This window comes from Adiantum capillus-veneris, chromosome 27 (genome assembly GCF_014529385.1).
Source record: "Adiantum capillus-veneris isolate H3 chromosome 27, ASM1452938v2, whole genome shotgun sequence".
NCBI classification, from domain to species: domain Eukaryota; kingdom Viridiplantae; phylum Streptophyta; class Polypodiopsida; order Polypodiales; family Pteridaceae; genus Adiantum; species Adiantum capillus-veneris.
The window spans coordinates 20,953,213-20,976,325 of NC_140957.1; the positions used below are offsets into that span (position 1 = coordinate 20,953,213).

The 23,113-nt window shown below is 44.7% G+C and overlaps 1 protein-coding gene across 3 annotated transcripts in view; it reads right to left on the reverse strand.

The window, feature by feature from the left end:
- The window catches only part of CAC2 (acetyl Co-enzyme a carboxylase biotin carboxylase subunit), a 41,826-nt gene extending 22,332 nt beyond the window's left edge, over positions 1-19,494 (reverse strand). The window contains exon 1 of one of the 3 annotated variants that reach the window (XR_015186723.1): positions 19,192-19,494. The gene's annotated coding sequence lies outside the window, so the exon portion shown is untranslated. The remainder of the gene's footprint in view (positions 1-19,191) is intronic. The other 2 variants (XM_086502457.1, XM_086502458.1) reach the window with 2 other exon arrangements.
- Between the last annotated feature and the right edge of the window lie 3,619 nt (positions 19,495-23,113).

Genomic DNA, 23,113 nt, shown 5'->3' on the forward strand with positions numbered 1-23,113 from the left:
AAAGAGCTCCAAAATCTTTCACAATAAGCATTGATTGTATCTTTCTTGGTCATCCGAAGATGGTTCCAAGCAGCTCATATATCTCGTTCAGATTCTTGCATCAACCAAGAAGAAATAAAAAGCTTCTTAAATTTCAGACATTTAACTGGCGCAGTCTTGTTTAAAAGAAGCGTGGACCACCAAGTACGAGCATTCCCCTTAAAGAGAGGCAACTCTCCGAATCTTGGAGTGCTCTGAATAGCGTCCTCCAGTGAAAGCGATGTCAAACTGTTGTATAAAAGACAAAGCCTTCGAAGCATCTGAGTATCCTGAAAAAGTATCAAACTTGATCGAGTGGCCATCTTCCTTAAACTCTCGGACTTTCTTGCTTTTATCTTCGAGAAAGTCATACTGGTTGGCTTTGTAAAAATTCTTCTTGTTCACATAAAAGTTTCCGCCATCGGAATCTGAGCTGTCTGTAGACGAGTCTCAGTAGAACTGTCAGTCTCTGGGGGAGATTTAGCCTTCTTTGCCTTTTTCTTGCCCTTCCGAAGCTTTGTTTCTTGCTTCGCTTTTTACCTTTTCTGTCTTCTTCGCTCGAATCTGAAGAGCTAGAAGAACTGTCAGAAGAAGAAGAAGAAGAAGAAGAAGAAGAACAAGAACAAGAACTGGGTACTCCTTCAAATCGAACACGCTTCTTCTATTTCTTTGCCTTGTCAAATGTTGACTGACAACCCAAATATCCCGGGAAGTCAATGCTTTTCTTATGCTTTTTGCCGTGCTTTTTGGCTTTCTTTTGCGCGTCAAAAAGCTGAGCAATCCGTGCATCAAACACCTCTTGTAATTTCTTCTCTGAATATTGTTTGTGATCAAAAGGTTTCAGGGGTGGTGTAGTGGTTTTCTGCCACTGCGCATGCACTTTCTGAAAAGAAGTCTCGCTCATATATTTTGCCAATTTCGGATCCTTCGCAAAACTGAGCATCATCTTTGTTGCATCGCCGATCAATTGACGACGCTTCATCTCTCTTTGCTCCACCTGAGTAGGCCAAGGCGGGCCACACTCTCTGCCGGAATCTTCGTTGTGATCCCTGCCCGCGTCTCCAGATGCAAAGGGAGTCGATTGATCCTTGCGTGAAGCCATAGGTGTTGCGGAAAAAAAATTGGGGATTGGATTTCCCGTAGAAGAGAAATTGGCCGTGCTCTGATACCACTGTAATAGACTTGGACACTCAAAGTCAAGAATCAATCGCGACAGCACCAAATAACTACTTCAAAACAATTCACAGATCACAATAGATTTGCACTGGCCCGGCGGAGTTCCATGCCTAGAGATATTGGCCCCAAAGACTAGCCCCCCTTTCGGTATTTCTTTATGTATTAAATCAATGTCAAAGTACAAAGAGCGGTTAGGGTTTCACTCTCAGACTCTGCGTCCAGATGCTCTAAGAAGTGAGCCCTAAAGCGTGAATATAAAGATTACAAGGAATGCCCAAAAGCAGAGCCCCAAAAGCTTAAAATCAAAAGCAGTTTCTGTCTCTCTCTCAATGAGAGCAAAAATAAAGCAAGTTCTCTCTCTCTCTCAAAGAGTAGCCAAAAAAAAATCCCAAAAGCTCAATTTGCGTCGCTGGCATGAGAAAAAGCATCCCCCTTGATTTTCGAAAATCTGTACACTGCTGCCACGTGGCATGGCCGCCTGGTTTTAGGGTTTCCAGCCATTTTAGGGTTTCAGCCAGTAGTTAGGGCTAGGGTTAGGGTTTCCAAAAATTAGGGTTTACAAGATTTTTAGGGTTTCTGGCAAAAAATTACAGAAATTAGGGTTTCTGTTGTCGATAGCCACGTCATCACTTTGTGACACCGACAGCTGCCACGTGTCAGCTACTCCGCACTTTCCGGGACGACAACCACGTCAGCATTTCTTCCGGCTTGTGCAAGGTGTGTGTGTGCACACGAGAAGCCACGTCATCACTTTGTGACATACCCCCCCTGAAACCGGCCCGTAGGGCGGTAGACGTTGGCTTTCACCCGAAATTCTTTACTTAAAACACACACACAGAGCACTTTGCAAAGGAGACCTGTAACGGGAATTAACACTTAAACACACACACGGCTCGGAAGCTAGAATGCTCCGAGCAGACGCCGACAACCTGTAGGCCCCAAAATTGGCGCCCCTTTTGATATTTCTTTATTCTTTAGGAGGGTAAATTACAAGGTAAGGTCCTGGGAATCCTTCACGTGTATCCACCTAGATACCATTTGATTTGGCCAAATTTCGGCAACATAACAGCCCCAAAACTTGCGCGAAACCAATTCCCCTCATGGAACTCGCTTGCACTGGCGTATACCCTCTGATACCTGTCCAAAAACAATAAATTCAGCACGCTGTATTTACTGGTTTTTTCCCTGTTTTCAGCCCCAAACAGTTCCCTAACTGTCCTCTGCCATTGGGGCACGATTCCCAATGGTCCTGGCTTCCGTACGGCTGAAAAACAGTGAATTTACAGCGCATACACAGCGCTGATTTTGCACCTATACAGTGAGGTTATGACCCTCACCAATGCCTGCTTTGGAGCAGCAGTTAGCTACCCCTGTTCCTGCTCAAGGAGGCTCTTGCCTCAGCACAAAAGCATGAAGCCACACAACTGTACATCAGTCAAATGAGTAGCCCTCTTGTGGGGCATCACATAACTGCATGTAGGGGGGAGAGAGAGCAGTGTGTAGTGTGCAGGGCATCACTCCTAGCACCACATTGTACATGAGAGGGAAAGGAAGCACTCCATAGCTCTTAACCTGTGACAAAAGCTGAAATGAGGCCTCTCCCAGCATAAAAATCAGCGCCCATTTTTCTGCAAGAGGAAAGTTCACGAAAATGTGACACTTGGCGCACTTTCAAGCATTTTCCCGTTTAGGGTTCGCCGCTTAAAAATATCCCAACCGACGCGTCAGTTGACTTCGCGGCAGAGTTATAAAGTGTTCCCCTAGTCATACCGGAGGTAATGACGCGAACACATTTCACGGCCCAAAATAGCAGTTCCCTAAATTTTAGGAGATGCTTCCGTTGGGCTCCCACTGGTCTTCTGACCATCTATCCTCATTGGGACCGCATCCAAAAATGCAATGTGGCCCAACTGTCGGATACTTTTTGTTGGTAGTCCCACCTTGACTTTACGCCTTAATTGAGTTCACTTCCTAGTATCCACCAACTTGCTAAGTGCGACGGGGGGACCTATATGATCTTGCTTTGAGCCTAGACATCCTCTTACCATACGAATTCCAGTGCCGACCACTTCCCGTCTGCGGGTGAATCTACGGTTTACATTGGCCATACAATGTCCGACCGTTTGCTACTTCAAAAAGAGAGTCTCAAAACAAATAAAATAAACCCCATTGGAAAGAAACCAACAACCAAGGTTAGCAGTTGCCACATCTCTGTGACATGGTTAATAACTGCCACGTCCTCGTGACATACCCCCCTCTTGAAATCGCAAACGTACTCGATTGCATTCCATAAATACACGCCGCTGATGATCTTGTGCTATCAACACTCTTTTATCATCGCATGTATCCGCAAGAAAGGTCGTAACATACATAGATACAAATGACTTAATGAGGCCTTCATACTTTTGCCATTTCTATCTATGGCACTGAATTCATATGTACATTTGATGTACTAGCTCTATCATTACCCCTCCTTTGCACACGTTGGGTTGGGGCATAAGTAGGCTGTAACCCAAAGGCTTCAAGGTAGAGCTGCAATACATTTGGTGACTCTGACAGTTCATGCTCTTCCATCCACTTTCCATCCATAGGTGGATAGTTCTTGAACTTCACCAAATAACGTCTTGCAACTTGTCCTTTAACTTTTCTGTCCTTATTTGCCAAAACTTGCTCAGGTACCAGGATCTCATCAAGTTCCTCAACTTCTGGCTGATCCTCAACTGGCATATCTTCTGGCACATCACCCACGAAGGGTCTTAGAAGACTCACGTGAAACGCATTATGAATCTTCCACGCATCAGGCAATTTCAACCTGTAAGCCACATCGCTGATCTTGTCAAGCACTTGAAAAGGCCCATAGTAACGCATGCTGAGCTTAGGAAACAGCCGTTCCTTGCCCTTCATCTTCTTTAACCTTGCCTTTTCGAACCTTAAGAGAACCCAATCACCAAGTGATAGTAGCAATTCACGACGGTGACAATCAGCAGCCTTTTTCTGTTTTGCCTGAGTCTTCTCCAAGGCAACTTTAATCTTCTTATACATCTCATCCATGTTCTCAACATATCGATCTGCCTCAAAGATCTTGTCCTTTGTGTGCAAAATGGGAGGAACCTTTTTGCCGCCTTCAACAATTTCAAAAGGTGCTTTGCCAGTAGACGAATGCACCGTATTATTGTACGCATACTCAAGCATAGGCAAATATTGTTCCCACTTGCCCTTATTATCTGACACATAGCATTTCAGCAGATCTAAGACAGTAGAATTGGCCTCTTCTGACTGTCCATCAGTTTGTGGATGAAACGAAGACGAGAACTTGAGCGTAGTACCCATGTTCTCAAACAATCCTCTCCAAAACAAACTGGTCATGCGAGGATCACGATCACTGATAATCGATTGTGGCATACCATGGTACTTAAACACATTGTACATGAACAAGCGTGCCATCTGATCAGATTTTATCTTCTTCCTGACAGGGATAAAATGGGCCTGCTTGCTGAACCTGCAGATAATGGTCCATATACCATCATTCCCTGTTGGCGTCCTTGGAAGATCAAAGATAAAGTCCATAGCAATGCTTTCCCATGGCTTATCCGGAATCGGCAGTGGTTGTAACAACCCTGGTGCCTTTTGCCTGTCAAACTTGACCTTTTGGCAAACTATGCATGCTCGCACAAAGGCATCCACATCTCTCCTCAAGGTAGGCCAATAGAAGAACGTCTCTACCGCTTTAACTGTTGCATCAATGCCACGATGCCCTGCATACGGTGGGACATGACTCTCTTCCATGACCTTATGTCGCAGTGGTCTAGTGACACAAAGTCTGCCATGCATCATCATAAAACCATCTCTGAGGAGGTAGTGCTCATGATGTTGCCCCTCTTGTAACTGCTCAAAGATCCTTGCAAAATCTTCATCAGCAGTATACTGTTCCTTCATGTCATCTAACTCATGATGATAAGGAATTGACACAGCTGAAATTTGTGGCTTTCTTGATAACGCATCAGCCACAACATTCTTCTTGCCTTCCACATGCATAATCTGGAAGTGGAACATGGAAAGAATGTTTTCCCATCGCATATGCTTTTCGGATAACTTTGACTGTGTCAAGAAGTATCGCAAGGTCTGATGATCTGTTTGGACAACAAAATCAGCACCTAAGAGGTAGTGCTTCCAGCTAGAAAGCGCATGAATCACGGCCAAGAGCTCTTTCTCATAGACTTGCATAGTCCTCTCTGGCCCTTGCAAAATTCGGCTTTCATAGGCTACTACCAGTCCATCTTGCATTAGCACTGCTTCGATGCTACTGCCACACGCGTCACACTGGACCACAAATGACTTCCTGAGATCTGGCAAAACAATAACCGGATCTGAAGTCAACTTTTCCTTTAAGAGACTAAAAGCTGAAATCTCTTTTTGGGTCCATCTGAAAGTGACCTCTTTCTTTTGCAATGCGTGAAGAGGCGATGCTATCTCTGCAAAATTTCTGATAAACCTTCTATAGTAGGAACACAATCCCAAGAAGCTACTGACATCGTGCACAGTCTTCAAGTCTGGCCATGTCTTGATAGCTTCGACCTTTGCGGGATCCATTCTAACACCATCCTTTGAGACTATGTGGCCCAGAAAGTTGATCTCTTCGAGGAAGAATTCACTTTTCTTAGGATTGACAAGTAACCTGTGACTGCGCAGCTCTTCGAACACAATGGTCAAGTGACGCCTATGCTCCTCTTCATTCTTCGAATACACTATCATGTCATCGAAGAACGTTCCAACAAACTGTTGATGCGAGCGAAAAATCCGGTCCATCATTCTGTTGAACGTAGCAGGAGCATTTGTTAGCCCAAACGGCATCACTAGAAACTCATAAAGACCAAATGTCGTTCTAAACGCAGTCTTGTGCACATCCTCTGGCCTTATACGAATCTGATGGTACCCACTCTTAAGGTCTATCCTGCTGAAAATTGCAGCACCCTCTAAACGATCGAGAATATCATCAATGCGAGGAATAGGGAACCTATTCTTGATGGTATTCTTATTCAACGCACGGTAATCAATACACATGCGCCATGAGCCATCCTTCTTCTGCACTAGGAGCACTCGGGAGCAAAAGGGTGAAGAACTAGGCTGAATCAGCCCCTTCTCTAATAACTCCTCAACCTGGCCCATAATCTCTTTCTGCTGCGCCGCACTAACCTTGTAGGGAGGTCTATTTGGTGGGCTACACCCTGGGACCAACTCTATCCGATGGTCCTCAGGTCTCTCTGGCAGCAATTGCGACGGTAATGAATCAGAAAAACAGTCACTAAACTTTTGCAAAAATGCTGACCTTTCTTTATCTAACACAGATAAATTTGACTGATCCCTATCTGAGACATCACGTGCAAAAATCAAGTACACAGAAAGATGATTCTTTATTACAGAAGTGATAGCAGAAGCAGATACAATAGGGACTAACTCTCCTTTAAGCTTTACATCCAAGATGTGAGTTTTGCCCCTATGCTGTACAGTGATCTTTTTGTTGTAGGCATCCAAGACTCCATGCACTCGGAACATCCACGGGATCCCCAACAAGGCGTCACAACCTTCCAGCGGCATGATGTAAAACTCTTCAGTGTCCACATACGACTGAATATGCAGACGCAGTTTTCCAATGATGGGAGTAACACACTCTGAGTGGCCAGGACATGCCAACCCTGCCTCTGCGGTGTACCCCATCTCTTCAGCTCTGATGCCCAGCTTCATAGCTAACTCTGGTGAGATAAAGTTGGCTTTGGCACCTGGATCAAAGAAGATGAGTGCCGTCTGATCCCTAACTTTACCCCATGCCCTGCATAACTCACTGGCATCTGTGCTGGGCCTGTCACCCACCATGTCTGGCACTAAACCTACCGTGGGTTTTGGCTTCTTGCCTTTCTGGTCTTCTTTATCCTCTGAGTCAGCTGGCCTTTTCCTTTGTGGACAATTGATAGAAATATGACCAGGCTGCTCGCATATAAAGCATTTGTTCTCAGCCATTAGGACCTTCTTTTCCTCGAGCGACTTGCGCACAAAAGGCTTCCTTTTCTGTTTCTTTGCCTGCACTCCAGAAGTCCCGGCTGAATCCTTGTCTTTGGTGGCCTTTTCTGAGCCCTGTGACGCATCAGGAGCCGTTTTCACAAAGGGCTTCTTCGCTGAATTTTTCTTTTGCTGCCCTCCTTTATCACTGCTCGGAAATCCACTGTCCTCTCCTTTCAACAGGGCAAGACCAGTGTTCACAACTTCCATAAGCTGAGTAAGGGTAGCCACTCTGTTCTTTGTACAGTAATCACGAAGCCCTTTAGGCAGCCCACAACAATACTTCTCTATCTGCTCTGTCAATGGCACAAATCTGTAGGAGGTCACTGAGAGTAATGCTTTACAAAACCTCCTATTGTACTCCAGCAAGCTCTTGCACGAAGCTGCCGTAAGCTGGTGCCAATCTGTCAGGACATCGGCTTCAAATTCATTTGATAGCCAAGCAGATGCAAACATTTGCTTGAAGTAAACCCAAGTGGCGGGTGCCTGTCCTTGCATTAACAATGTCGTCCACCATGTAAGCGCATTGTCCTTTAAGAAAGTGGCAGCTTTCCTGACCTTCGAGGCCTCTGTAAAATTCCCTCCCGCATAAGCTGTATCAAACTGCTGGAGGAAAGTGAGTGCCTTTGTCTTATCCTCGAAACCACTGAAGGTACTGAACTTTACCGCTGCACCACCTTCTTTGTAAGCCTTCGGCTTCTCTAGTGCCCCCAAGTTGTCATACGGGATGGTCTGCAACATGGGCACTGTACTAGGCATGATCGGCACGCCTTGGCCATTCACATTTTGCGTAAGAGGTGCGATATCTGGCTGCTGTCCAGAAAAACCAGCCATGCCAAAATGACCCTGTGGCACCCCAAACTGGCCCTGGTTGCCGTGGAAACCTTGCTGCATGCCGATAGTACCATACATGGGGTTTGGCATGATGCCTTGCATACCCCCGAACACTGTTCCTGGCATGTACGGCTGACTTCCAGACGCAAAACCAGCCATACTTTGGAACACTGATCCACCCCCGAAATACCCAGGATGTACCGTGGGTGGTGGAAAAACTGAGTGCATAGCCTGGTATCCAGCTCCCTGCCCATTCAAGACAGCATGCTGGCTCTGAAAGGTGGCGGGCTGAACTGGCATAACCTGTGGAATAGGCGTTCTAGCCACCTGTTCAAGCACGGGAGGAACCTGCTTTGGAGCCCCCGACTCCGCAACATGCGAGTGTTCCCTTTCCTCCTGCGCCTCATGAAGTACCTGGGCTTGAGCTTCAACAAGCTCCGTACGCGGCGTAGGTTGCCTATTTTGATGTTGCACTGGTGGCGCTTGCAAGAATTCCATAAACCTCGGATTCTGCACCAGCTGCGAAAAGACATTCACCGTGGCAACTAACTGAGTCTTAAACACATCATCCTCAAGTTGCCCTGTCATAAAGCCCTGTACTACTGGAGGGACATTCACGTTGACAGGAGGTACAGACTGACGTGGCCGTGAGCTCTCACCAATCTCAAAAACCATAGGAATCTCCTGCCTGTCCTTTGGAGAGGAACCCTCTTCCATAATTCCCTTCCCCTTGTCGGCCATAGTGTACTCCCCGTGTTCTTGCACTGTGTGTCTTTACCCTGAACAATCCAGGCTTACTCTTTGAGGAAAAAGTGATTGATGTCCCGGCAACGGAACCATGAAACCGGCCCGTAGGGCGGTAGACGTTGGCTTTCACCCGAAATTCTTTACTTAAAACACACACACAGAGCACTTTGCAAAGGAGACCTGTAATGGGAATTAACACTTAAACACACACACGGCTCGGAAGCTAGAATGCTCCGAGCAGACGCCGACAACCTGTAGGCCCCAAAATTGGCGCCCCTTTCGGTATTTCTTTATTCTTTAGGAGGGTAAATTACAAGGTAAGGTCCTGGGAATCCTTCACGTGTGTCCACCTAGATACCATTTGATTTGGCAAAATTTCGGTAGCATAACAGCCCCAAAACTTGCGCGAAACCAATTCCCCTGATGGAACTCGCTTGCACTGGCGTATACCCTCTGATACCTGTCCAAAAACAATAAATTCAGCACGCTGTATTTACTGGTTTTTGCCCTGTTTTCAGCCCCAAACAGTTCCCTAACTGTCCTCTGCCAGTGGGGCACGATTCCCAATGGTCCTGGCGTCCCTACGGCTGAAAAACAGTGAATTTACAGCGCATACACAGCGCTGATTTTGCACCTGTACAGTGAGGTTATGACCCTCACCAATGCCTGCTTTGGAGCAGCAGTTAGCTACCCCTGTTCCTGCTCAAGGAGGCTCTTGCCTCAGCACAAAAGCATGAAGCCACACAACTGTACATCAGTCAAATGAGTAGCCCTCTTGTGGGGCATCACATAACTGCATGTAGGGGAGAGAGAGAGCAGTGTGTAGTGTGCAGGGCATCACTCCTAGCACCACATTGTACATGAGAGGGAAAGGAAGCACTCCATAGCTCTTAACCTGTGACAAAAGCTGAAATGAGGCCTCTCCCAGCATAAAAATCAGCGCCCATTTTTCTGCAAGAGGAAAGTTCACGAAAATGTGACACTTGGCGCATTTTCAAGCATTTTCCCGTTTCGGGTTCGCCGCTTAAAAATATCCCAACCGACGCGTCAGTTGACTTCGCGGCAGAGTTATAAAGTGTTCCCCTAGTCATACCGGAGGTAATGACGCGAACACATTTCACGGCCCAAAATAGCAGTTCCCTAAATTTTAGGAGATGCTTCCGTTGGGCTCCCACTGGTCTTCTGACCATCTATCCTCATTGGGACCGCATCCAAAAATGCAATGTGGCCCAACTGTCGGATACTTTTTGTTGGTAGTCCCACCTTGACTTTACGCCTTAATTGAGTTCACTTCCTAGTATCCACTAACTTGCTAAGTGCGACGGGGGGACCTATACAATCTTGCTCTAAGCCTAGACATCCTCTTACCATACGAATTCCAGTGCCAACCACTTCCCGTCTGCGGGTGAATCTACCGTTCACATTGGCCATACAATGTCCGACCGTTTGCTACTTCAAAAAGAGGGTCTCAAAACAAATAAAATAAACCCCATTGGAAAGAAACAAACAACCAAGGTTAGCAGTTGCCACATCTCTGTGACATGGTTAATAACTGCCACGTCCTCGTGACACCCCCCCTCTTGAAAACATTGTAATCGCCCTCAATTACGCATGTAAAACAAACAGAAGCCATAAACTGTCTTAGCAAACACTGACTGTTAGTACCTACGCACTAGAAACACACATCTAGCACATGTATCAATCGACAGTCACATCACACGACATCACATGACAAATCACATTCAACATTCATTCGGTCTTAAACCATGATTTATCGGCAATGCAATTAGCAATCGCACCTCGATCCACTCGGAAATCTCTTAGATGCCCGATTGACTAACCCCTATTGCAACCATGTCTATTCGAGATCATTTAGACCAAAATGCTGCAAAACAAATCAGTTTCATATTCGGGAATTCCATTTCATAAAGTCATACAGCAGAATACTGACAGCTCTCAATATCCCTGAAGCTCAAAGAGACATCAATGACTCTAGTATACAAAAATCAAGGCATCTGTTGACAAAGGAGCGGAGTAACTCCCTGTGCATCCCATTGCACCAAATCTGCGCCCAAGCTAAATTCTGGTTTCCATTTGGAATAGACTAAGCTAAACCAAAAGCTTCGAGGTAAAGTTTCACAATCTGAGGAGTATCTGCTAGGTCCTCCTCCTCCATCCACTTCGCATCCAATGCAGGATAGTCCTTGAATTTAACCAAGCACCGCCTTCTTAATTTACCTTTATTCTTTGTGTCAAGAACAAGGATCTCCTCGTTTTCCTCTACTTCAGGTTGCTCATCGGGCTCCCCATCATCAGGCACATCCCCTTTGAAAGGTTTCAAGAGACTCACATAAAATGCATTGTGAATCCTCCAAGTGTCAGGTAGTTTCAGTCGGAAGGAGACATCATTGATCTTTTCAAAGATCTGGAAAGGTCCGTAGTATCTCATACTAAGCTTTGGAAAAAGCCTCTCCTTTCCCTTTTTCTTTCTGAGGCGTGCCTTCTCAAACGTAAGAACACCCAATCATCCTCCTTCGATTTCAAATCGCGACGATGGCGACCCGCTGCCTTTTTCTGTCGTTCTTGAGATTTCTGCAAAGCCTCGCGGACCTTGGCAAAAGCCGTATCTAAGTCACGCGTATATTCATCCGCTTCAAAAATCTTATCTTTCGTGCTTAAGAAGGGTGGAACCTTCGTAGCACCTTCAACAATCTCAAATGACGCCTTCCCCGTCGAAGAGTGTATCGTGTTATTATAGGCAAATTCCACCAAAAGTAGATATTTTTCCCATTGAGTCTTCTGACCCGAGATATAAGACCTCAGTAAATCTAAAACCACTAAATTGGCAATCTCAGATTGCCCGTCACTTTGCGGGTGGAACGATGACGAGAACTGCAACCGCTCGTCATCGTTCCACCCCGAGATATAAGACTTCAGTAAATCTAAAACCACTAAATTGGCAATCTCAGATTGCCCGTCACTCTGCGGGTGGAACGATGACGAGAACTGCAACCACGTGCCAATGTTCTCCCAAATTTCCTTCCAAAACAAACTCGTAAATCTGGGGTCCCTGTCGGAGACAATCGTCTCAGGCATCCCATGTAATCTGAAAATCTAGGCCACAAACAGTCTCGCTAAATGATCCGGCTTGACTATTTTCTTCACTAGAATGAAATGAGCCTGCTTGCTAAATCTGTCAATAACAGTCCAGATACCATCGTGACCACTCTGTGTTCTCGGGAGATCAAAAATGAAATTCATTGCAATACTTTCCCAAGGGCGGGTGGGAATGGGCAAAGACTGTAACAATCCCTGTGCTTTACGCCTGTCAAACTTGACCTTCTAGCATACCAAGCAACTGCGCGCAAACTCTTCCACATCCTTCTTGAGTCTCGGCCAAAAGAAGTATCTCTCTACCCCTTTCATGGTGGTAGCAATGCTGCGGTGACCCGTAAAAGGTGGACAATGGCATTCGATCATAACCTTTTCCTTCAACGGTTGTGTAACGCACATGGTTTTTCTAATCAAGTAGCCATCCCAAATGGAATATCCTGTGTTACTGTCTCCCCATCCCGTATCCGTGTGAAAACGTTTGGAAAATCTGGATCTGTGGCATACTTGTCGACCATATCCTCGAAGCTCCTATGATGTATCGCGGAAATAGCCAAAACCAACGGCTTCCGAGACAAGGCATCTGCCACCACATTCTTTTGTCCCTGAAGATGGACAATCTGGAAGTGAAACTGTGACAAGATGTTCGCCCATCTGCTTTTCCGATAGCTGCTTCTGTGACAAGAAGTAGCGTAAACTCTGATTGTCTGTAAAGACAGTAAAACCCGCTCCGAGTAGGTAATGCTGCCATTGAGTAAGAGCATGGATAACCGCCAAAAGCTCTCATAAATTGTGTTGTCAATTCCCGCCTTGAGAACAATCAGCTCTCGTAAGCAATGACATGCCCTTCTTGCATTAAGACCGCACCCAGACTACGACCACAAGCATCACAATATACTTCAAATGACTTCTGCAAGTCCAGCAAAGTCAAAATTGGTCTCGTAGTCAATTTCTCTTTCAAGGTCTGAAAGGCAATCACCTCTGTGGGTCCTCGCATTAATCACTAACTTGTGATCTCGTAATGCCTGAAAGACGTGAAGCAAATGATCTCTATGTTCTGCCTCATTCTTGGAGAAAACAATGATATAGTCAAAGAAAGTGCCAACAAATAGCCTGCACTCTCGAAAAATCATGTCCATCGTCCGGTTAAATGTCGCAAGAGCATTGGTTAAGCCAAAAGGCATCACCAAAAACTCAAATAACCCAAAAGTCGTCCAAAAGGCCGTCTTGTAGACGTCTCCTGGCGCAATTCGGATCTGATGATATCCACTCTTTAAACCGATCCTGCTAAAGCACGAGGATCCCTGTAATCTGTCGAGTATATCATCGATCTTAGGAATCGGATATCTGTTCTTGATGGTGATTTTGTTGAGAGCTCTATAATCGATGCAGATTCTCCAAGATCCGTCTTTCTTCAAAACCAACACCACTGGAGAGCAATACGGTGAAGTACTATGCTGGACAATGCCCTTTTTCAGGAGGTCTTTCACTTGGTTCATAATCTCTTCCTTCTGTGCTCGGTTCACACGATAAGGTGGCCGGTTCGGTGGTGTGCTTCCAGGAATCAGACCATTGGTATGATCTTTAGGACGAGCAGGTGGTAACTCGCCTGGCAGGCCCTCTGAGAAGCAATCAGCATGAGAGTGGAGAAAATCTTGGCGTTCTTTATCAAGTTGAGATATATTTGTCCTATCCTCCTCACTTAACTCTTTCATAAAGATCGAGTAAACAAACAGACTGGATTTCATTAATTTAGAAATGGCCGAAGCCGATACAATAGGGACAGACTCGCCCTTCAGTTTTATATCGAGTACAATGGTTCTGTCCTTCTCTGTAGTCAATGTCGCTTTCCTTGCCCGATAATCGACCACGATGTTGTTCTTGTGGTACCAGGGAATTCGCAAGAGAACATCACAACCTTCCAAAGGCATTACGTAAAAGTCCTCATGCCCCAAATACCCCTGACAATGTAACCGAAGTTTGCCAATGACAGGTGTAATGGCTACATCCCTGCCGGATACCGCTAGAACTGCCTCCGCAAGTGGTCCCATCCGATCAAGAGTGATCTCGAGCCGCACCGCAATTCCGGTGAAATGAAGTTGGCCTTGGCTCCTCCATCAAAGAAGATCAAAACCTCTTGGTCTTTCACTTTGCCCCAAGCTCGGCAAAGTTCTGTACTCTCGTCCATCGTGCTCGGATCGGTACCCAACGCAATTTGGAACCAGTTCTGTTTTCATCTTGCCTTTTCTTCCACGTTCCTCAGCTACTCTCAAACTCTCAAGCCTTTCGTCGTCCTTGCCAGTCTGTTCTTTCTGTGCCTTTTTAGGACACTTTGCGGATATATGTCCAGTTTCCCCGCATCCAACGCACTTCCCCTCCCTGATGAAGCGAGCTCTCTTCTGAGAAGTAAGCTTGGGTTGTGCATCTTCTTTTCTCAGTTACTCTTTCTCTTTCTACTTTCATTTGTCGAAGTCTATTCAGCTCTTTGTGTCATGATCTCATCGGTGGGGTAAGCTAGATTGCCAGAGTGAATGGCAAAACCCCGTTTCTCACGACTCATCAACTCCTGAATAGAAGCTGATCTTTGTTCCAAGCAGTGATCTCGGATCTCTGTAAGTAGACCCAAGGTAAACCGCTCAATTTGTTCCTTGAACGAGATCTTCTTAAATGAAGAGGCGGGTAGAAAAGAGCTCCAGAATCTCTCGCAATAAGCGTCCACTGTATCTTTCTTGGCCATCCGAAGATGGTTCCAAGCAGTTCGTATATCACATTCATACTCTTGAGTCAACCAAGAAGAAATAAAAAGCCTCTTGAATTTCAGCCATTTAGCTGGCGCAGTCTTGTTTAAAAGAAGCATGGACCACCAAGTTCGAGCCTTCCCCTTAAAGTAAGAGGCAGCTCTCTGAATCTTAGAGTGCTCTGAGTAATGCCCTCCCGCGAAAGCGATGTCAAACTACTGTACAAAAAGACGAAGCCTTCGAAGTAACTCTATAACCAGAAAACGTGTCAAATTTAATTGACTGTCCACCTTCCTTAAACTCTCGGACTTTCTTGCTTTTGTCTTCCAGAAAGTCATACTGGTTGGCTTTATAAAAATTGTTCTTCTTTACGTAAAAGTTGTTGTCATCAGAGTGTGAACTGTCTATAGACGAGTCCTTTGTAGAACTATCACTCACGGGACGAGATTTAAACTTCTTTGTTTTTTTCTTGCCCTTTCCGAAGCATTGCTTCTTGCTTCGCTTTTTGCCTTTTTGGTCTTCTTCGCTCGAATCAGATGAGCTAGAAGAACTGTCAAAATAAGAAGAAGAAAAAGAAAAAGAAATGGGTACTCCTTAAAAATCGAACACGCTTCTTTTGTTTCTTTGCCTTTTCAAATGTCGAATGACGAGTCAAATAACCCGAGAAGCCGGTGCCTTTCTTCTGCTTTTTGTCGTGCTTTTTAGCTTTGTACTGCGCGTCAAAAAGCTGAGCAATTCGTGCATCAACCACCTCTTCTAACTCTTTCTCTGTATACTTTTTAGGAGTAGAAGGTTTCTTGAGAGCGGGTTTTCGGGGTGATTTTGTGGTTTTCTGCCATTGCGTGTGCACCTCCTGGAAAGAAGTCTCGCTCGTATATTTTGCAAATTTTGGGTCTTTCGCAAAATTGAGCATCATCTTTGTTGCATCGCCGATCAATTGACGACGCTCCATCTCTCGACGCTCCGAATGAGTAGGCGGAGGCAGGCCATACTCCTTGCCGGAATCTTCGTTGTGATCCCTTCCCGCATCTCTGGTTGCGGAGGGAGTCAACTAATCCTTGCCTGAAGCCATAGGTGCCGCGGAAAAAAAAAATTGGGATCAGATTTCCCGTAGAAGAGAAATCGGCTGTGCTCTGACACCACTGTAATAGACTTGGACACTCCAAGTCAAGAATCTACCGCGACAACACCAAATAACCACTTCAAAACAATTCACAGTTCACTGGCCCGGCGGAGTTCTGTGCCTAGAGATATTCGCCCCAAAGACTGGCGCCCATTTCGATATTTCTTTTTGTATTAATTTGAGTTCAAAGTACAAGAGTGCGGGCAAGCGCTCACACTCAAACTCATCGTCCAGATGCTATGAGTTGTGAGTGGCCTAACCACTTATTTATAGATTACAAGGGGTGCTAAAAGCAGAGCCCCAAAAGCTGAAATCAAAAGCCTCAAAAGCTTCGAGTTAAAAGCTCCTTGAAAAAAAATAAAGCAAGAGACTCTCTTTCTCTCATTCTTCCCTAGAGTAAAATAAAGCAAAAAGCTTCTCTCTCTTTCTCAACTTGTGTAGGAAAAGCAAGTCCAAAAAGCTGCCAAGAGAGCATAACTACCGCAACCTGTTGCTTTCGCAAATCCCACCACAAATCACGGGGGTCCGTACAACTGCCACGTGTCAGCTACTCCACACTTTCCGGGACTGGCAGCCACGACAACGTTTCTTCCGGCTTGTGCAAGGTGTGTGTACACACGGGCAACCACGTCATCACTTTGTGACAGCCACCACTAGCTTCAGCCAGAGAGAGGCTTGTAACCCGTGGGTCGGAGTTCAATGCACATGCATATGGGAGGGAACCAATCAGACGTATCTAAAACACTATGGATGAGTGCACCAATCTATTGTTGTTGGTCGGATTATGGATAGGATATATTCCACAGTTCATTATCTTGGGAGTATTTTTGGACATGATTTGTTCATAGTTCATAAATGGGGATTCTTGGACGCTGTGTGGTATGCAATTCAAATTTCTAGAAGGCAATCGATGCTCAAGATGGCATTCTTCTAAGGAAGAAAGTGAGGGTAGCAAATCCGAGGTGTATCTAGTGGAAGGTACCTCTACTGGGGTGTCCATGGTAGCTTCTTCATTGACATGGTCTCACTATTTATGTCCACTATGAGCTACAGAGAGGGTGTTAGAATTTTAGGATCTCAAGTACTGCCCAATGTGAACCCATTATTTATCTTAGCTTTTAGGTATTTATTTTACTTATTTATCAAAGTCTGGGTAGGGCAATTTACTATGCTTGGTATATATGCAACCCCTTGCCTCCATTGTATTACACATTCAATTATTCATTGCCAAGGTTGATTGGTTCAGAAGACTCTCTCTCTCTCTCTCTCTCTCTCTCTCTCTCTCTCTCTCTCTCTCTCTCTCTCTCTCTCTCTTCCGCATCGTCGACTTTGACAGCAACAGTATGGATAGCCCACAATTCCGACCACAAAATGCGGGGTTGTATGGAAAGCTGCGAGTAGAGCCTTTTGAAGCCTCGCTTTTCAAAGCACAATTTTTGGGGGTGCATGTTTTTGGGCCCTCTTGTGCCTTTAAACAACTGGCCATAACCTCTCTCGAAAGAGATTAGCTTGTGAGCATCACGAGAGAGAGGACTAGGCAATTGTATCTTGGTGAAGCAATCAAAAAAAAATACCAAAAGGGGAGCTTGTCTTTGGGGCAAATGCATCTGGAAGTGAAACTCCGCCGCTTCGTGTCCTCTCTCTCTCTCTCTCTCTCTCTCTCTCTCTCTCTCTCTCTCTCTCTCTCTCTCTCTCTCAAGTTCTTTTGTTTTAGTTTCTCGCATGTGTTGCTATCAATTTCTCGCTTGGAGTGTCCAAGCCTATTACAGTGAAACTTTAAAGAGAGAGAGAGAGAGAGAGAGAGAGAATCAATGTTGAATTGGGCCCAAAAGATGGCCTCCCCCACCTCCTTTAAGGAATATCTCTATTTATATTGAAGATTTCGAAGCACAGTAAAAGGGAGGTGTATAGATACAAATATATCTACATAAAGTGTTACGTGTTTGTGTGAACACGTAGGCATGTGCACATGGTGTGCACACTCAAGTACGCACACTATTTGAAACCTAGCACTAGTAGAGCCTCACCCAAAATCTTACTTCTCTATGTTCGAAAAACATGTAGTGTTGCCACAATATCTTCTTATTGAACAAATATTAGGATACCTTGCTAAAGGTTTGTGTATAATAAAGGCAATTCACACAAACTTACCATTCTTCAAAACAAGGTTAAATCATGAGATGTTTGCACTGAGTAGTACACTTTCCTACCACCTCGGAGGTAGAACAAGGACAATACCAAGTACTCATGAAACCAATTTCTCTCAGCCAAAATAATAATGCCACACACCTTAGTGGGAGCGCATCCCAGCCACATGAAACATGTGTGTCCAATGTCTCTGGTGCTTAAATTAAAACCTACGTATCATGCATTCATGATGATTTCTAGCAGTCCATGTTAACATTAAAAAGGGTGCGTATTGTATATAAGCTCACCATCTTCAAAGATTTAATGACTGCTAGAGAATAAAGAGGTTCATCAATTCTCTCAAGGCACTATCTTCAAAGGCTTATTGACTGCTCGATATTAAAGAGGTTCATCGACTCTCTCAAGGCGACTAGATAAACAAACCTATAACTTAGAAATAAAACTATTTCTAGGATATGCTACTACAGCATCAATAGGTCCAAATGCTGTAAGATGAAGTGTTTTGTCTAGTTTAAAGGGTCAGACACTGTAAAAACTAGTGCGCGCATCAACTATCCATGGGGCGAGTGAAAAATTGTCCTACCGCATATTAGCCACAATCTTATGTAGCAAATTGAGACCGCTTGACTTGCTTTACACTGAAAGCTAAGCAGACATATTCAGCCAAAAGCATGTCCCGCAAGCCACACAAATGCTACATGCCAACGATAACTTTACATGCAATTTCATATCAAAAAGTAGTTTTTATTAGCTTGAAATGCTTTTTGAATGGATTCGTAGCAACCACTTTCAAAAGGTTCAGAGATAGAAAAATTATGTTTTCTCTTGCATCCTTAACCCCTCAACTCTGCCTTAAATCCTCCTAAGAGATGAGGCCAGTCCCAAGTTCCACCTTCAATCCTCGTAAGAGAACGAGACATGACAAAGAGCCCAAACTTGAGAGGTTAAGAGATTCGTGGAACTGTCACTGCCGTCTATTGACACTCATTCACTTAACAAACACATGCATGCTCTTCAAACTTGTCTGGCTACTCTCTCTCTCTCTCTCTCTCTCTCTCTCTCTCTCTCTCTCTCTCTCTCTCTCTCTGTGTGTGTGTGTGTGTGTGTGTGTGTGTGTGTGTGTGTGTAGCCTGGCGTTTGAAATCGAATTATCAGGCGACTGGCAACCGGAACGCCATTGGCATACACATCTCGCAGGTGCAATGAGAGAGAGAGAGAGAGAGAGAGAGAGAGAGAGAGAACCTGGGAGGGGAAGCGTCCTCTCTGGTCGAAGATAGATGACTGAGAATGTGCGTGCAGGATGCTTGCTTACTTCATCTCCTCCTCCTCTGCTTCTCCTTCTACTTCCGCCACTTCGTGCGCTCCGTCTCTTGGTTTTACCTCAGATTCGGCTCCCACGCTGCCTTTGTCTGTTTGCGGCTGGCTGCACCCACGCAAAGAGAGAGAGAGAGAGAGAGAGAGAGATCTCGAACCACCTAGTTTTGCATGCTGCCTTTACTTTGCATGTGCACAAATGGCTCAGGACTTGATGACACAATGCTCGTCATCTTTAGTAGCTCGTCCCCCACTTCTCAATCTATCTACAAAGTAGGCCATCTGGCATTTTCTTTAGAAACATCGGCCCAAAAATGCAGAGGTAGACGGCGTCCTCAACGACGTTTCATTTGAGGCCTCAAAATCTTCACATGGGATTGAAGTTGACAATTAGGACACTCGCCATCACGCAAGACTAGTTGTGCATGGAAAAAGACAGGTAGTGTTAGGAGATGAATCCGTTATAAAAAATATATTGATAAGTGTACAAGATGCAAGCGCCATCCTAAGGCTGGGTTCAGACTGAACTGGCGGAAGAAACAAGCCTTCCTAAATGTGTCACCGCCTAGTATGAACACTATGGAGGAGGAAAAGTGAAAAAGTGAAGGGGGCTGAGAGAGGCCATCAACTCTTTCGGTGGGGGGGGGGGGGGGGGGGGGGTGTCAGAAGAAAAATGGAGGGCCCGGCGGAAGAGTGCCTCAACTCCAACCAATTCAATTTTGCCATGGAGGATCGACGCCCCTTTGCTGTTTTCTTCCGCCGCCTAGTCTAAACCCACCCTAAGAGAAACCTACATGTCTAAGCATTACATTTAAGTTTTTGGTTGAGCAAGGCTAAGATGGCTGCAAAATTCGGGAATTGTTTGAAGGTAGCATGTGGCCCTTATATTGGAGGCGAGCAAGGGGGTGGTGTAGTATTTGTAGACTAGAAAAGAGAAAACACGCCCGCAAGTGTTACCTTGTTGACAAGAGCTAGCAAAAGAACAAGCAATCGTGAGCACTATGAGGTCGGGGCGAGAAGCATGTGCATTACATGGCTCTTTATATACATAAATTAAAATTAATTCATGTCCTAAGTGCTTTTTCTTCTCAAGTGTCGCGTGTCATGACTATAGCAAACAGTTGAGACAAGTGACACGTGTCACAAGTATAGCAAATTATCTCACACCAAAGTTCAAGACAAACAGAGAGAGGAAGAGAGCATGCATCATAGTGCCAAGGTAAACATGAGAGAAAGAGAGAGAGAGAGAGAGAGAGAGAGAGAGAGAGAGAGAGAGAGATAGTGATTCTTACCTTGAGACCTACCAAAGATAGTGATTCTTACCTTGAGACATTGTCATGTAGGGGTCGTGTATTTTAGAGTTCCTTACCATTCCATGGTATTAAGTATAAATTCAAAAACATGTTACATAGGATTGGTGTATCCTCCTTTGCATGGGGTATTACTGATCTCATTGGAAACAAGGAGTAGAAGACAATATATCGATAGCCTTATGGTGAACTATTTGATAATAGTCGTGTTAAGAAAGTACAATCTTAATGTTGACATAAATTGCCACACCATAGAAAGCTTCAACAAAAGGAGAGAGGTCAAAACGGATATACTTACAGTTAAAGGTACACGAGTATAGAGCGAACATTGTTCCTCCTCTCCAAAGTTTCTTTCCATGCAAACACACACAAAAGAAAACAAGAGATCGATGATTGATTTTTAGTACCTTTGTTAATGAAACCATTGAGTATTAGTCACAATGTGTACATTCTCTATTACAAGTCTGCATAACACATACTGTGTCATAATAATCAATATCTAATTCTCCTAAATGATTTTCTCATGTTAAACTGATCATTTAATATGGGGAAGTGCCAGGGGAGAAAAAGCTAGAATATTGGTTAAGCTAGCAGACCGGCCACAGTAGGGATCCAAAAGAGGGAAAATAGGGATCCAAAGGGGGGGCCATCTGCAAAAGAGCCATGTGCAACAATGGGCTAAAAAGACCCTAAGGTTCAGCCCATTAAGACTTCCAAAATGCTAAGGTTCCAAAATTCAAAGGTTGTGTCCAAAGGTCAACCATGGGGGAATTGGATGCTTTGTGTGTGTCAAAAAAGTCTTTACAAATCCCTACTTAGGAGGGGACGAGCCTTGCTTGTAGGGGAAGAGAGAGAAAGTCACACACACACACACACACACAAGCTCCCTTTACACAAAGGGAATGAGGGACACGTGTCAGCTCCCTAGCCTAGATGCCCACAAGGTGTACCCAATTCCTATTGGATGGCCTTGGAAGTGGACCAATGAGAATTAGGCTAGTTTAATTAATTTAAAAACACTTAATAAAAGAACCAATGAGAATTAAGCCCTCTAGAAGACTATTGGACAGTCTCCCAAGGGGTCAAATGAGCATTCAACAGCCCAATGGCTTGCCTGATTCCTATTGACCAAGAGGCAAAGGGGTCCAATGAGAGTTTAGTTGAATTATTAAATTACATAAAGCTCTCACAAAAGGGGAAAGGGGGACACATGTCAGAAGGCTATCACTTATGCTGCTTAATTGTCATTGGCTAGCCCTAGGGAGGTCCAATGAGAGGGTAGCATGAGCAAATAGCAAGAGGGGTCGACCAAGAGAGAGAGGGGGCTGATTTTTGCAAGGCATTATCACACACACACACACACAATCTCAGGTGTGAAGTAAAGAAGACTCTCTCTCCTTCTCAAGCTTTAATGGAAAGCTTACCACCTACTCCAAGCTTGCGAGAAGGGAGGCCTACACCAACAACTCTTGGCTTTGTGATGCAAATCCAACCAAGAGCCAAGCTTCAATGCATGCTCATCTCCTCTACCATGCTAATTACTAAGCTAAGCTATGCTAATATGAGTGATTATGTGAGGAGATGTACATCTTTCTCGTAAGACTACTCCTTCTTCCTCTCAATCTACTCTCATACCCTGCTAGTTCTCACCATCTTCGAAGGTGTGTGAGGTCTTGGGTCTGGGGAGAATTGATGTTGTGTTTGATAAGTGTTTTGCTTAGTGCATGAAGCTTTCATCTTCATTGCACTAGCTAGTCTTGAAGGAACACAAAGAATTGTATTGAACAATGTCTCTCTTGATGGGAGAAACCATAATACAAAGAGTTTTGGAGGGGGACCGGCTCCATGTAAATCCGGTCCTCAATTGTTGTCAATAGCTTAATTTCTCTCTCTTTTGAAAGTATTGTTCATGCTATCTAACTAGGTGTTATGCTTTTTGTTGCTCTCTTCACCCAAGCACTCTTGTAATTCTCATAAGGAATCTATTCTAATGAAATTCCCACTATGTTCATGCTAATTTCCGCTACACACAAGTTTTTAGGCCATTAAAAGTTACATTGGTATCAGAGCACAAGGTTTCTCTTTTCTTGCTCAAGAAGGGAGGTCCTCAAGCTAGCTATAAATGGTTGGAATTATTAATTGCCTTTGAGTAAGTAGAATAGGAATTTTCAGCCTTGCAGTGCGCCTGCCTTCATGCAGTTAACAAGGCATCACCGTCGAGAGCTATGGTCTTAATAGTGGAGTCTTATGGGGCTTGCCTACGGCTTAACCACCATTGAGCTATTAGAAGCTTGACAGGAGCCGGTGCTGTTTTGGTGTTGAACGACCCTCTCTTCTATTCCTTGCAATTAATGGTATTCGAGCCACGAGTACAATAGCTTGAGTGCTTTTTCTAAAGGGGTAAAGAGGAGTAGCAACTAGGGCTTGAAGTGCCAAAGTACACCTAAAAAGTTTACACCTAAAAGTTGTTATAATGGCTGACAATAGTAAAGAGAGTGAAATTAACATTGATAACTTTGATTTTGCTAATGAGCAAGCTA